Below are 15,570 nucleotides of genomic sequence, written 5' to 3'. Positions count from 1 at the left end.
GGTGTGTGGTACACTGTGATAGTGTATAAGGCATTCGTAAGTCTCTTATGGTAGTTTGGGAAGAAGCACTGCATGCAGGGAAGGCAATCCGTATTCAAAGTAAGTGTCTATTCCTATAAGAACAAAATGCTGCTACTTCCATGATGAAATTCATACCATGTAATCAGCCTGCCCCCAGGCAGCCAGCCGATTACTCCAGGGAATGTCACCATATCAGGGGCTCAATGTTGTCCTCTGCTACTGGTAGACTGAGCAATCAAGTCAGGCTTGGTGAGTGGAAGTTCATATTGTTCAATATATTTTAACACAGTTAGGCACACCAGCTGCTGCTGCTTGGACAGGCAGCTCCAGGTGCCAGCATGAGTGCTAGCTCACTATAAGGCTTTGTCTGGACTAGACACACCACAAGCAGCTTCCACGGCTGTTACAAGGGAACACAGTTGTACCTGGAAGCTTGCAGACTCCAGGAACCACAGGGTCCCATAGCGGAAGTCACAGCTCTGGCCTGGGGAGCTCCCACGTCTGGGTTCCCATAGAGCCACAGCTCTTTTTTTCTTCTCTCTTCTTGTCATCCACAACATGGTGAGAAAGGGGCATGTTTCACCCTTGTTTGTGTTACAGCATTTTTAGTCCTGTCATTTGGCAGGTCCCAAGTTCTTGTGCTACCTCCAGGAAGAATGAGGTATATAGACAAGTGGAGGGTGAGCAAAGAGGAGCTATATTGAGTGACAGAATAACTCAGAGGATGTCCTGGAGTGGGCACCTCCATTCTGCAGCTGGGCATCCCAACATCTGCATCTCTCAGAAGAGATGAGGCCCTGGAGTGGGTAGCTGCTCTCTGTAGCTGGTTGTCCCAATGTCTGCTCAGTTCTGGCTGAGCCTGGGGCTTTTATGGGTCTCAGAAAGGAAGAAATGCACACTGATCGGTCCATGAGAGGCCATGGGTGGCCCCAGAAAAGGCATCACAAGTTTACACTCTGGTTCACGGGACTGGCAGCCCAGACCCCAGCCTTCACAGCCATCCTGGCCTGAAGGTAAGGCCTCACCAAGGACCCACCCCCTTCTGTGCAGGAGCCTGTCTGCCTCCTGCTGCCATTCATGGCACCCAGGCTATTTGTGCCAAAGGATGCCTGCAGGCCAGTGCCAAGCTGCCCTCAGCATCTCCTCAGCTTCCCTCCCATGCTTGTCAGTGCCCAAAGCCTGGGCAGGGGCCAGAGGCAGTATGGTACTGGTGTATCAGCACTGCCTCAAGCATGTGCACACCCACCAGGCTGCAACAGCACCTGAGCCTACCCACAACCTTGCTCCAAGATCAGAGCAGGTGTCAAGAGTGGGGAAGAGCCAGGCAATGGGAGCAGAAGATACCTCCAAGTCTGCAAGGGCCTGGGTTTTTTTCCTGTGCCCCCAAGAGTGTAGAGATGCCTGACTCTGCAGCCGTGGCTTGGGCATCTGTAGTTGCACCTTGAAGGACAGGTGTCCTGCGTGCTCCATGGAATGGGAGGCCCAGGTCTGCAGCCACTACTTGGGCTGCTGCAACTGTTCCCAGGAAGCTCTAACTCCATCAACTCAGAAGGGGCATGTTTCCCACTTGTATCCAGCTCCTTACCATGTTTCACCGCTGTAGCTGATGTGACGGCAGTGGCTGCTCCAGATGGGGTGCCACTGCCATCTTTATAGCAGTAGATAATTATACTACAGATATTTTTACCAGGTAAAGTAAGGTTTTTATGGTTCACTGAGGACAATCAATCCCTTCATAAATTAGAACCTGAAGACTGATCTTCTGAGAACATCAAAAAAAGACTGTCATTGGCATGCACACTACAGCAAAACTTCAGGACCTTGAACCTTGGGTTCATAATCTCACAACTGAGAAGGCTCCCTTTACACTCTTGGAACTGTACACCCATTAGAAGCCTTAAAGAAAAGCTAACCAGGGGGGTTTCTCCCCAGAAGATGGCATCCTTGATGTGAACAGGTTTTCCCAAGATCATGGATCAAGAGACTCTTATCTTTGATTATTTGTCCCTTGCTTATGCTTCTATGAATAATAGAAGTGAAAGGGTTCTCTTGTGTGCATTTATGGGGTATACTTTTATTTGTGAAGGATTTTGCAGCCAGCCTTATACATGGATATCCTTATACCTTAATAGACAAAAATGAAGGCCCAATGTAGATGAGAAACTTTAATGGTACGTACATTGCCTCATAATCAGTCAGAAACAGAACATTGATTTACTCCTTTTAACCCACATCATGGGTTAAGGAGAACATCGCTGGGAGGCTTTCACTCTTCTAAAAGGGCATCATTTGTTAGGTCCTTTTTCCATAGTTTGGAATAAAAGCGGCAAAGATTAAAAATGTATTCCTCATGATAGGCTCTAAAGCAGATCCTACTGTAAAGGCTATGGTTACACAATAAACTTTAAATTCTCTTGTGAAAGTTATGCTAAATAATAGAATTGATCTGGATAAGTTACTAGCTAAACAGAAGTATCTGTACAGCTGCTGGCACTTATGGCCTATGGGAAAACATCACATATTATAGAGATTTAGTTGTAGGGGATTAATGAAGAGACTCCTTAGTTAAGTGAGTAGACTCTTCATGTAGCTCATTCTTTGATCTATTTAATTTTAGATGGTTTGGTTTATGGGGACCCCGGGTAAGGAGCATACTCCAAACTCTTGGTATTATCCTACTGATAGTCATAATAATAGTCTTTCTGGTGTGCTATATTCTCTTTAAAAGTGTTAAATGTTTGCATGCAGACATCTCTAGAATGTCAAATGGTCTCTCTTTAACTGGAATGACAAGAGCTGAAAGAAATGTGCAGCCATGAGGACACCGTAACTTATGAATGACATGCTGAGACCAGAAATCCACAATGATGGTAACTGAGAGTGGTGCTAAGGCCCTAAGTTTGGTCACACTCTTACCTAAGTGAGAACATGACCTAAAAAAAAGGGGATTCTTTTAAACGAAATTATGGGAGGCCATTGTTTTGGACTGAGCTCATGCACTAGGCCCCAACAGACCAAACCAGACAAAACTGGGGTTGCTTGTGCTAAATGTAACATAATCAAACTACGTTTGGTCATGGAAAACATAGCAAACAGATTCTAGAGCAGACCAGGTTTTGTTTTTCTTCTGTAAACAGAATGTTCCAACATATGGACATACCCTCTACTCGGTCCTTGTTCCCATCTTTGCCAAACTCACTGTTCTGCTCTTTCCCAGTAAGTTTCAAGAGCCATGGTAATAGTAACATCAATAACTAAAGTTTTGGTCAATATCTCAAGGTTGAGAAAATGACCCAAAGAGGGAAATTGTTAAATCAAGTTTAGCCTAAAGCTGCCTCCTTACATATTAAAGTTCAACCTAAAGGTTTTTCTATACATCGTGAACTATAACAAGTGAAGTTGTAAACCAACTGTAGCCCACATCTGTACCAATCACTGAGTTTTGGCCAAATGTAGCTAACAGTTCCAACCATGTTCAAATAAGGCAAAGACCCAGCTGCAACCAATCCAGTTGTTTCTGTACCTCACTTTCCTTTTGCTGTCCATAAATCTTCCACCACGTGGCTGCGCTACAGTCTCTCTAAATCTGCTGTAATTCTGGGTGCTGCCTGATTCTCCCATCATTCATTGCTCATACTACTTTAAATTTAATTTGGTTGAAATTTTTCTCTTAACGACAATCATAGAATCAGCGTAACAATCTGTCTTGAAAAGTAGTAAAGTGTGTTACTTCTATAGGAGAAAACAAGACATCTGTAATGATAAGCCAGAATGGTCACTGCAAACAGCAAGATGTATATTTAACTCAGCCTATTCTTTGTGTAAAATATATATATATATATATAAAATTTAAAGTAGTTTGAGCAATGAATGATGGGAGAATCAGGCAGCGCCCAGAATTACAGCAGATTTAGAGAGACTGTAGCGCAGCCACGTGGTGGAAGAAGATTTATGGACAGCAAAAGGAAAGTGAGGTACAGAAACAACTGAATTGGTTGCAGCTGGGCCTTTGCCTTATTTGAACATGGTTGGAACTGTTAGCTACACTTATATATATATAATCTATTTATATATTATTAAATATATTTACATTTTTATATATTATATATTATTAAATATATTTATATTTATATATTATATATTATATATTTACATATATATTTATATCTTTTTATATATAATTTTAAATTTATAAATATTTATATATAATATATAATATAATATTTATAACTTTTAAATTTATATTTATTTATATATAATATATAATATATTTATAAATTTTAAATTTATAAATATTAAATTTATATATATTTATTTATATATAATATATATTTATTTATATATTATATATATTTATATATAATATATATTTATTTATATATTATATATATTTATATATATATGGAAAACACATTTTTAACTAGCTTCTGCACTCTCTCTTTTATCACCTTTTTACTTAGATTTAGAACAATGTGAATAGTTCATGAGCTCAAATGTTCTCCCAAGTTCAGTTAATAACACCAGCTTGAGGTTGCTGTACACACTTAATGAAATGTGCTCATATTTAATAAAACTAATATTAATAATTACCTCATAGACCCTCCACTCTTTCTCTTTTTCATAATAAGCAAATCTCCTCTTTTTATAAGGCTCACATTGGAGGGTTTATGCCATATTTATTTTAATACACCGACTTTGTGAAGATATCCTGAGTTCTAGAATTTTTTACATCAACATTTTTCAGATTGATTTGTCATGAATGTTATTCCCTGTCCATCTTTTTTTCATCTGTAACTGTTTATTAGGACTTGTTATGTACCAGACATTTTGCTAGCAACTTTATAAGCAGTATCCCATGTAATCCTCAAAATACTCTATGAGGAATTTTTGTTATTTATTCTCCTTCACAGGCAAGGGAATCTAAATCTCAGGGAAGTTCATTACCTGTTCCAGTGTTACAGAGGAGAAAGGTGATGGAACTGGGATGTTAGTTCCATCCAGGCAATCCTACATCAGCTCTCACTTTTAATCTCTTCCCAACTTTGTCTCTCTCTATTTCTTTTCAGCTGTTAATGATTTCATATGTATGATTGATTTTGCCTGACTGAGCCAAACTATATTAGCATGTTATTAGATTAGAATAACTTAATCTCTTTACTTGGAGAAAAAAAAACAAATCAATTAAACAACTGCACTGATGAGACAGAGGAACTGTTTTAGGCATAATGTAGTCTAGAAGTTTTTTAAGTGTGATCAACAGACCAACAGCATCCACATCATACACAAATGTATTAGAAATGCAAATTCTTGGGTACCATTCCAGCATGAATGAATCAGAAACTAAGGAAACAGCGATCTGTCTTTTAACACATCTTTTAAGTGAATTTTAAATTCTAAAATATATTAACCACTGCCATAATAAAGGGATCAGCAAATTAATGAACAAGCTTAGGCACCTCCTATTTGTTTGCTTTTTAAAATTTCAATATGATATACATACATCATTTAAAAATTTTTAAGTGTATAATTCTATGGTAGTAATTACATGCAAAATGTATAAACATCAGAACTATCTATTTCTAAAATTAGCTCATCACTCCAAACAAAAACTATACTCATAAAACAGTAACACCTTTTAACTCTCCCCTCACATCCTAGTAATCACTAACATATTTTCTATCTCTATGAATTTTCCCATTCTAGATATTTCATGTGTTTGGAATCATACAATATTTGTCCTTTTGAGTCTGGCTTATTTCACTTAGAAAATGTTTTTAAGGTTCATTATGCTGTAGTGTGTATCAAAACATCATTCTTTTTTATGGCTGAATAATAATCCTTTGTATTTATGTACAACATTTTGTTAATCTATTCATTGATTAAAGATTCATCTGTTAGGGTTTTTCTACCTTTTGACTATTGTAAAAAATGCTGCAAAAAAAACACTGGTGTACAAGTATCTGTTTGAGTCACGCTTGAATTATTTCGGGTATATACCTAGAAGTGGAATTATTCTATGTTTAGCTTTTTGATTAACCTCCAAATTGATTTCCACAGTAAGCGCACAATTTGATATTCCCACCACCAATGTAAGTGTCTTTAACTTTATCCACATCTTGGCTAACCCTTTTTCCTCCCCCTATTCTATTTATGTATTTATATATTTATTTATTTTTATTACAGTCATCATAATAGTTGTGAAGAAGGCCAGGCGTGCTGGCTCATACCTGTAATACCAGTACTTTGGAAGGCTGAGGCGGGCTGATCACCTGAGGTCAGAAGTTCGAGACCAGCCTGGCCAACACAATGAAACCCTGTCTCTACTAAAAATCTGAAAAACAACAACAACAACAACAACAACAAAATTAGCCGGGCGTTGTGGCATAAGACTGTAGTCCCAGCTGCTCGGGGGGCTGAGGCAGGACAATTGCTTGTTGAAACAGGTGTCCTTTCCTCACTTTGTTTTTGTTTACTTTGTTGAAGATCAGTTGGCTGTAAGTATTTGGATTTATTTGTAGGTTCTCTATTCTGTTCCATTGGTTTATGCTCCTATTTTTATACCAGAGCTTTTGCACTGCAAAAGGAACAGTCAGCAGAGTAAATAGACAACCCGAAGAGCGGGAAAAAATATTCACACTCTGTACATCTGAGAAAGGACTAATATCCAGAATCTACAATGAACTCAAACAAATCAACAAGAAAAAACAAACAATCCCAACAAAAAGTGGACTAAGGACATGAATAGACAATTCTCAAAAGAAGATACACAAATGGCCGACAAACATATGAAAAAATGCTCAACATCACTAATGATCAAGGATGGGTACACCAGAATCTCACAAATCACCACTAAAGAACTTACTCATGTAACCAAACACCACCTGTTCCCCAAAAAACTATGGAAATTAAAAAAATAGGTTCTTTGTCTTCTGTTATTGAGTTTTAAAGATTCTTTATATATTTTGGATATTAAACCCTTATGAGATATATGATTTGCAAATATTTTTTCCATTCTGTAAGCTATCTCTCACTTTCTTCATAATAATGTCCTTTGATGAACCGATGTTTTCAACTTTGATAAAGTTCAACTTATCTAGTTTTTTGTTGCTGTGGTATTTTTGGTGTCATATTTAAAAATCCATTGCCAAACCCCAGTTCATATTTATCCCTAAGAGTATCATGGTTTTGGCTCTCATATTTGAGTCATCGATTCATTTTGAATAAATTTTTGTATATAGTATGAGTAAATTTTTTACACATAGTGTGAGTTAATTTTTGTATATGGGATGAAGCCTAACCTTAATTTGCCTTTGGAAATTCAGTTGTCCTAACATCATTTGTTGAAGATTTTTCTTTGCCCATTGAATAGACTTGGCAGGCTTGTTGAAAATAAATATTTCATATTTATATTATGGAAATATAAATATTTCCATAAATATATGGTTTATGTCTGGATTCAATTCTAGTCCATGTATCTATATACCTATCCTATGCCAATTCCATGCTGTTTTAATTACTGTAGGTTTTTGATAAGTTTTGAAATGGTAGAGTTTGAGTCCTCCAACTTTGTCTTTGTTTTTTAGGATTTCCATGTACAATTCTAGGAATTTGAGAATTGGTATTTCAGTACCAATTCAGTACTGTTTCAGTAAAATGACTGTTGGAATTTTACTAAATATTGTATTGAATCTTTAGACAGCTTTGGTAGTTCTGCTATTTTAGCACGATTAATTTGTCTTCAAATCCATCAACACAGGGTTGCTTTCAATTTGTTTAGAACTTCTTTAATTTCTTTCGGTGATGCTTTGCTCTTTTCAGTGTACAAGTGTTCACATTTTTCATTAAATTTATTCTTAGGTGTTTTGTTCTTTTAGATACTATCATAAATGGAATTTGTTTCCTAATTTTGTTTTTGGATTATTTATTTCTAGCATATAGAGACATGAATGAATCTTGTGTGTTGACCTTGTAATATGCAGTTTTGCTGAATTTTTTATTAGCTCTAGTAGCTTTCTGATGGATTTTCTTCAGTTTTTTTAATATATAGAATTATGTAATCTGAAAGGAGAAATAATTTATTCCTTTCCAGTTTGGATACCTCTTATTTGTCTTTCTTGCTGATTGCTCTGCTAGAAGTTGCAATGTTCACTAGTGATTAAAGCAGACGTCCTTGTCTTGTTCCTGATTTTAAAGAAAAGTGTTCAGTCTTTCACCACTGAATAGGTTGTTAGCTGGGGGTATTTTTAAAATGTCCTTTATTAGGTTAAGGAAATTCCCTTCTATATGCTCAGTGACTTTTATCATGAAGGTGTGTTGAATTTTGTCAAACGCTATTTCTGTGTCAATGAATTGATCTCTTTTTTTTCTTCTTCTTTGCTCTATTACATCGGTAATTTCAGTGTGCTTCTTTACATTGATTGGTTTTCTTATGTTGAACTACTCTTGCATTTATAAGATAAATTCTTCTTGGTCATAGGGCACAATCCTGTTTAGGAATTTGGTTTCCTAGTATTTGGTAAAGATTTTTGCATTTATATGTGTAAAAAATATTCTCCTGTAATTTTCTTTACTTGTGATCTCTTCATCTGAACTTACACTAGGGGAAATGCTTGCCTCATAGAATGAATTAATAAGTAATATCTCCATTTCTGTTTTTGGAAAAGTTTGCCAAGCAATTTCAGCCAGTTCATCTCTAAATGTACCCTAGAAGTTACTATTAAAACCATCTGGTATTCGCGGTAGCTCATGCCTGTAATCCCAGCACTTTGGGAGGCCAAGGCAGGCGGATCACGAGGTCAGGAGATCGAGACTATCCTGGCTAACACGGTGAAATCCCGTCTCTACTGAAAATACAAAAAATTAGCCGGGCGAGATGGCAGGCGCCTGTAGTCCCAGCTACTTGGGAGGCTGAGGCAGGAGAATGGCGTGAACCCAGGAGGCGGAGCTTGCAGTGAGCCGAGATCGCGCCACTGCACTCCAGCCTGGGTGACAGAGCAAGACTCCGTTTCAAAAACAAAAAACAAAAAACAAAACCATCTGGTAGGTATCATAATTTTCTTGATTGGGTGGGTTTTTTACTACAACTTCTATTTCTTTACCTGTTATTGGTCTGTTGACATATATTTTTTATTTCTTCTTGAGTGAGCTTAGGTAATTAGTGTGTTTCTAGAAAATTCAACAATTTCATCTAGGTTATCTAGTTTATGGCCTAATTTGGTCATATTATTCTCACAATCATTTTTATTTCTATAAGGTCAGTAGTAATAGCCCCAGTTTTATTTCTGATTTCAGTTATTTATTATCTCTTTTCTTCTTTATCAGTATAGATTTGTCAATTTTGTCGATTTTTTCATAGAATCAGCTTTTGGTTTTATTATTTTTTTCTCTATAATTCCTACCCTGTATTTTATTTATTTCCATTTTAATTATCATTATTTCCTCCCTTCTACTTGTGTTTAATTTGCTCTTCTTTTCTGGTTCATAAAAGTTCGAAGTTATATTATTGATTTGAGATCTTTTGTACATTTTTAAATGTAGGCTCTTACAACTATAAATTTTCATCTGAGCACTGCTTTTGCTTCATCTCATAAGTTTAGTATGTTGTGTTATTACATATCTTCAGATGTTTGTAATTTCTCTTCTTTGATCCATTGCTTGAAAAGGCACTCATGGTTTAATTGCCATATATTGTACATTTTTCAGTTTTTCTCCTGCTGTTGATTTAAAGTTCCATTCCATTGTGTTCTGAGAAGATGCTTTGTATAAGTTTAATGTTTTTAAAATGTATTGAAGAATTCTTTGTTGCCTAACACATGGGCTATCAGAGAGAACATGTATTCTGCTGTTGTTGGGTGGAATGTCCTGTGTATGTCTATTAGGTATAGTTGATTTATATAAACACTATACTTTAATTCCCCTATTTCCTTGTTGCAGATTTTCTATCAAGAATTTGAAGTGGCCTATTGATGTCTCCAACTATTATTGCAGAACTACACACTCTTTCCCTAAATTTTGCCAATGTTTGCTTCGTATATTTTGGGGGCTCTGTTGTTTAGTGTGTGCATATTTATAACTGTTATATCTTCTTGATAAATTGATCCTTTTATTAGTGTTTAATGCCCTTGTTCCAATTGTAACAGTGGTTAAATTAAAGTCAGTTCATGTCATATTAGTAGAGCCACACCACCTCTCTTTTGGTTACCATTTGTATGGAATGTATTTTTCTGTTTTTCACTTTCAATTTATTTGTGGCTTGCATCTAAATTGAGTCTCTTATAGAAAATATGTAGTTGTATGATTTTAAAAATCCATTACACTGACTTTTGCCTCTCAACTGGAAAGTTTACTTCATTTACTTTTATAGAAATTATTGATGAGAATTACTACTGCCATTTTGCTTTTTGTTTTCTATAATTTTTTGTTCATTTCTTCCCTTAATACTTTTTTTGTGATTAGTTGATTTTTATAGTGAAATGTTTTAAAAAGCTTTGTCATTTTCTTATGTGTGCATTTAAAAAAAATTGTCTCTAACTGCCATAAGGATTCTGTTTAATAACTTAAATTTATAATCATCTATGTTTTAATTAATGCCAACATAATTTCAATAGCATGAAACACTCCATATCTATGTAGTCCCCTTACCCATTTCATGTTGTTTCACAAATTACATTCATATACATTCTGTGCTGAATAACATAAATTTATAATTATTTTTATAAATTTTTTTCAACACATATAGAAAATAAAAATGGAGTTATAAACTAAAAATAAAATAATGCTAAGTTTTATAATTGCCCATGGACTTACTTTTTCCAGGAAACCTTTATTTCTTCATTCATCTTTAAGTTATTGTCTAGTGTCTTTTCATTTCAACCTGAAGGAATCTCTTTAGCATTTTTCGTTGGACAGGTCTGCAAGTTATAAACTCCTTCATCTTTTGTTTCTCTTTAAATGTATTAATTTTTTACTCATTTATCACAGAATGTTTTGCTAGATAAAGAATTCTCAGTAAGTAGTTGTTATTGTTTTTGGTCTTTCTTTCAGGACTAAAACATGTTATTCCACTATCTTCTCACCTCCATCATTTATAATGAGAAATCAGCTATTAATCTTATTGAAAATCCCTTGTAAATAATAAATTGATTTTCCCTAGCTACTTGCAAATTGTCTGTCTTTAGCTTTCAATAATTTGACAACTGTATGTCTCAGTGTGGATCTCTTTATCTTACTTGATGTTTATTCATGTTTCTTGAATTTGTATATTTATGTCTTTCATCAAATATGGAAAGTTTTTGGCCATTATTTCTTCAAATATTTGTCCTGCCTTTTTTCTCTGTCGTCTTTTTCTGGGATTCTCCTTCATATGTTGGTCCCCTTGACGGCATTTCACAAGCCCCTTAGGTGCCATTTACTTTTCTTTATTATTTTTTTTCTACTTCTCAGACTTGATAGATAGAATAGATAATTTCTATCACCCTATTGTGAATTTCCTGACTTTGCCTTTTGGCTGGTAAAATTTGTGTTGAATTTCTCTATTTAATTTTTTTATTTCAGTTTTTATACTTTAAAGCTCCAGAATTTTTGGCTCCTTTTATAGTTTTTCTTTATTGAGATTTTTATTTTGTTCACTTATTATATTTCTGATTTTTCTTATTTGGTTGCTCAGGTTTTCCGTCAATTATTTGAGCATGTTTAAGATAATTTTTAAAAATAATCTTTTTTGCCGGTAATTACAATATCTAGACATTTTTAGGGATGGTAGTTGTTAATTTATTTTGTTCTATTAAATAAGTCTTATTTCCTATTTCTTTGTATGCCTTGTGATTTTTTTTGTTAAAAAATGGACACTTGAATATTACAATGTGATTCTGGAAATCAAATGTTCCTACTTCTCAGGGTTTGCTCTTTTGTAATTATTGAAGGCTGTAGTAAACTCTTGGTATAATGACATTTCTCTACTGTTTTTCAGCAAATATATTTGTTGCATATATTGTGAATAAAGTTTTTGTTCTTTAGCTTTTTTTGTTCAGCTAATGTTTGACAGAGCTTTCTTGAACACCAGGAACTAAAAAAAACAACAACCAACCAAACAACCTCTCTCTGTCTTTACTGTTTGGCTCTGTCTGAGTACCTCTTTAAACACTTAGCCAGACTTGCATTAAGGTTAGGGATATATAGACTAAATAAAGAATATGTGGTACATATATACCATGGAATATTATGTAGCCATAAAAAGGAACAAGATTATGTCATTTGCAGGGACATGGATGGAGTTGGAAGCCATTATTCTCAGCAAACTAATGCAGCAACAGAAAACCAAACACTGCATGGTCTCACTTATAAGTGGGAGCTGAACCGTGAGAACACATGAACACATGGGGGGAAACAACACACACTGAGGCCTGTTAAAGGTGGTAGGGGGTGGCAGGAGTGAAAACATCAGGAAGAATAGCTAACGGATGCTGGGCTTAATAACTAGATGTTGAGTTGATCTGTGCAGCAAACTACCATAGCACACATTTACCTATGTAACAAACCTGCAAATCTGCACATGTACCCCAGAACTTAAAATAAAGGTTGAAAAAATAAAAGTTTAGGGATCAGTATCAGACAAAACAAAGATCCAAAACACTATAAAACTTAAGGACTTCTTAGGTATTTTTTGAACATGCACTGTATAATTGGCATGTATGAGGCTTTTCAAATCTCTCCTAACACATGGGTGTTTTTTATTACCCTAATTTTCCAAGGAAAATCTCTGTTCTTATTGTGTTTCCAGGCCTTGGATGTTTGTTTATATATCTTAAATGTCTTTTGCCTCAAGCTTAGGTTTCTTAGGAGTCCAACAATATATTTAAGCAACTCGCACCACTTTTACTGCTTGGATATGCTGTGCAATAGACAAAACAGATGAAAGCACCTTACATCATTCCTCCAGGTAGCCCCCATATAGGTTAAAACGGGCCAAAATAATTTGCAAATGAAGTTGTCTCTTCTACCTCTGGAAACAGGGACTATTCTCTCACACTGGGAACGTGGGCTGCTGTCTGCAAGACTGCTCTTCAACTGGGGAGTGGTTATAGAAAGGGAAAGTAAAACTGCCACAATGATTTTTTATTATTTTTACATTGACATTTTATTGCTTTAGTGTTCACTGTGTTGCTATAAACCTGTCTGTTTTCCAGTGTTCTGACAATGTTGATTCTGATGGCTTCTACTCATTTTTCAATATTTCTATGGAGGGACAGAAGCTTGGAGTTGCCAAATGCGACATCTTGCTTATGTCACTCCCTCCTATCTGTTTTAGTAAACTTTTTTTTGTGTGTGTGACAATACAACCATTTAAATTTATTTGCTTATACTCGTGGCTGCTGTTTTGCTACAATGAGTTGAGTTCAACCAAGATTATATACCCTACAAAAAACTAAAGCACTTATTATCTGGCCAATTGAAAAAAAAACCATTTTCTGACCTCTGCTCTGGATTGGTAAAGTTCAGATTTCACAAATTTCAAATAGATAACTTCCTTTATAGCCACTTTGTTTTTATAGTCTACCTTCACATTTAATGAGCCTACATTTATTACTTAGTACTTGGTATATACCAAAAATTCTTGATCTCTTTCCTGAAATTTTACATCTATTTTAGAGTTAAAAAATAACTAGAATTCAGAGCATCTCAGAAATGTTCAGTCTCAGCAAGCTAGTAAATGTTTCACTGTGAACAGATTCACAGGCTTTACTGATTCCAGAGCCAAAATGCTAATAGTTTAAACATATATTTTGGATAAAATTGATCTGCCTCCATAACAAAGGCACTGGTCTTACAGTTAACCTGTAAATCAGTTGTGGATGTAAAGGCATTATTGCCAATTCAATTTGGTTGAGACGAGCTTTAGTATTCAATCCTATTGTTCTGAGTGTCAATTAGAGCCAAGAGTGAGCCTACAATGTTATCGATGTTATCGATTCTCCTCCAGCTGAGAACAAAGTTCTAGAATGGCCAGCTCATTTTTCTGGTCTTTATTAACCTAGGCAGCCTACACCTGCATTTATATTTAATTATCATAATGAGCTTCTTTTTAAAATAGTATCACAGAGGGGGATCAGAGTGTTTGTTCATTAAATCTCTAATGAAACATTGTATGTAGCGTAAATGTATTATTCTGGATTATATTACATCACATCAAAGTACAGAATTTAACAGAATGTATCCAAAACTCCATAATAGTTTGGCCAGATACAGAAACAATTTCCTTCATCCCTACTGAGAGCAGACTGAGTTGTGGAATTCCCTAATATAGCTTTCATTGAAATGGATGAGACTTCTAAGATCAGTAGTAGCATTTATATGATGTTATTCTTCAATTGTAAGCCATTAATTTGATTAGTTATCTATTTGCAATTTTACTTGTTATACTGATTTCATTGCAAACTGGAGAAAAAATAAAGGAAAAACAAGCAAGAAGATTTAACTTTACAAATGTTTCATTTCCACTAATTTCTACTATTTAAAAAAAGAAATGTAAATTGAAGCAGCATAACTTAGGCAAAAAGCACTGGACTCATATTTGGAGTCCTGGATTCTACTCACAACTCTGATAATAATTAGCTGCTGCTTCTTTTTTTTTTTTTTTTTTTTTTTTTTTTTTTTTTTTTGAGATGGAGTCTCACTCTTTTGCCAGGCTGGAGTACAGTGGCACAATCTCTCCTCACTGCAACTCTGCCTCCCGGGTTCAAGTGATTCTCCTGCCTCAGCCTCCTGAGTAGCTGGGGACTACAGGTGCGTGCCACCATGCCTGGCTAATTTTTTTTTTTTTTTTTTTGTATTTTAGTAGAGATGGAGTTTCACCATGTTGGCCAGGATGGTCTCAATCTCCTGACCTCATGATTTGCCCGCCTCGGTCTCCCAAAGTGCTGGGATTACAGGTGTGAGCCACAGTGCCTTGCCTAATAATTAGCTTCTTAAGCTTGGGCAAGTAATGACCATTGTGTTTCACTTTAAAATTAATGATAAAATTAATCATTTTATCAGTGATACAATTAATCATTTTATCAGTGATAAAATTAATGTGTAAGAAGGTATTGTCTCTGCTTCAGAAAAATACGTGCTGTATGTTATTGTTTTCACTGGGAAAGAATTGGCAAATTCCATATTTTATATTAAGCTCCTCAAATTTTATGTTCCTCATTGTGGGTTCATTCTGTACTTAACCTTGTATTATAAGACTTGCTATTGTGGATGCTGTGGATGCCAAGGCCCTTGTCCCACTGTGGTTTTACTAAAAATCTAGTTGCAAAAGGCAGATTAGGAGGAAAAAAAGACTTAGAAATTCATTTAATGAGTATACACGGCAGCCTTCCAAATGCAGACCCTAAGATACAGGGGAAATTAACAAAGTACGGACAGCTGTGTAGAAATACTATTGGCAGAAAGGTATATGACCTAATAATGCTAATAGACTGGGTGGGGAAACCCAGCAAGGCCTGTCAGTCTAGATTTTTCTTGACATTTAAGCATGTGTTTTTTTTCTTCTTCTGGTTATGGGGC

This window comes from Gorilla gorilla, chromosome 8, assembly GCF_029281585.2.
Source record: "Gorilla gorilla gorilla isolate KB3781 chromosome 8, NHGRI_mGorGor1-v2.1_pri, whole genome shotgun sequence".
Classification (NCBI taxonomy): domain Eukaryota; kingdom Metazoa; phylum Chordata; class Mammalia; order Primates; family Hominidae; genus Gorilla; species Gorilla gorilla.
Note: the sequence above shows the minus strand (reverse complement) of the source record.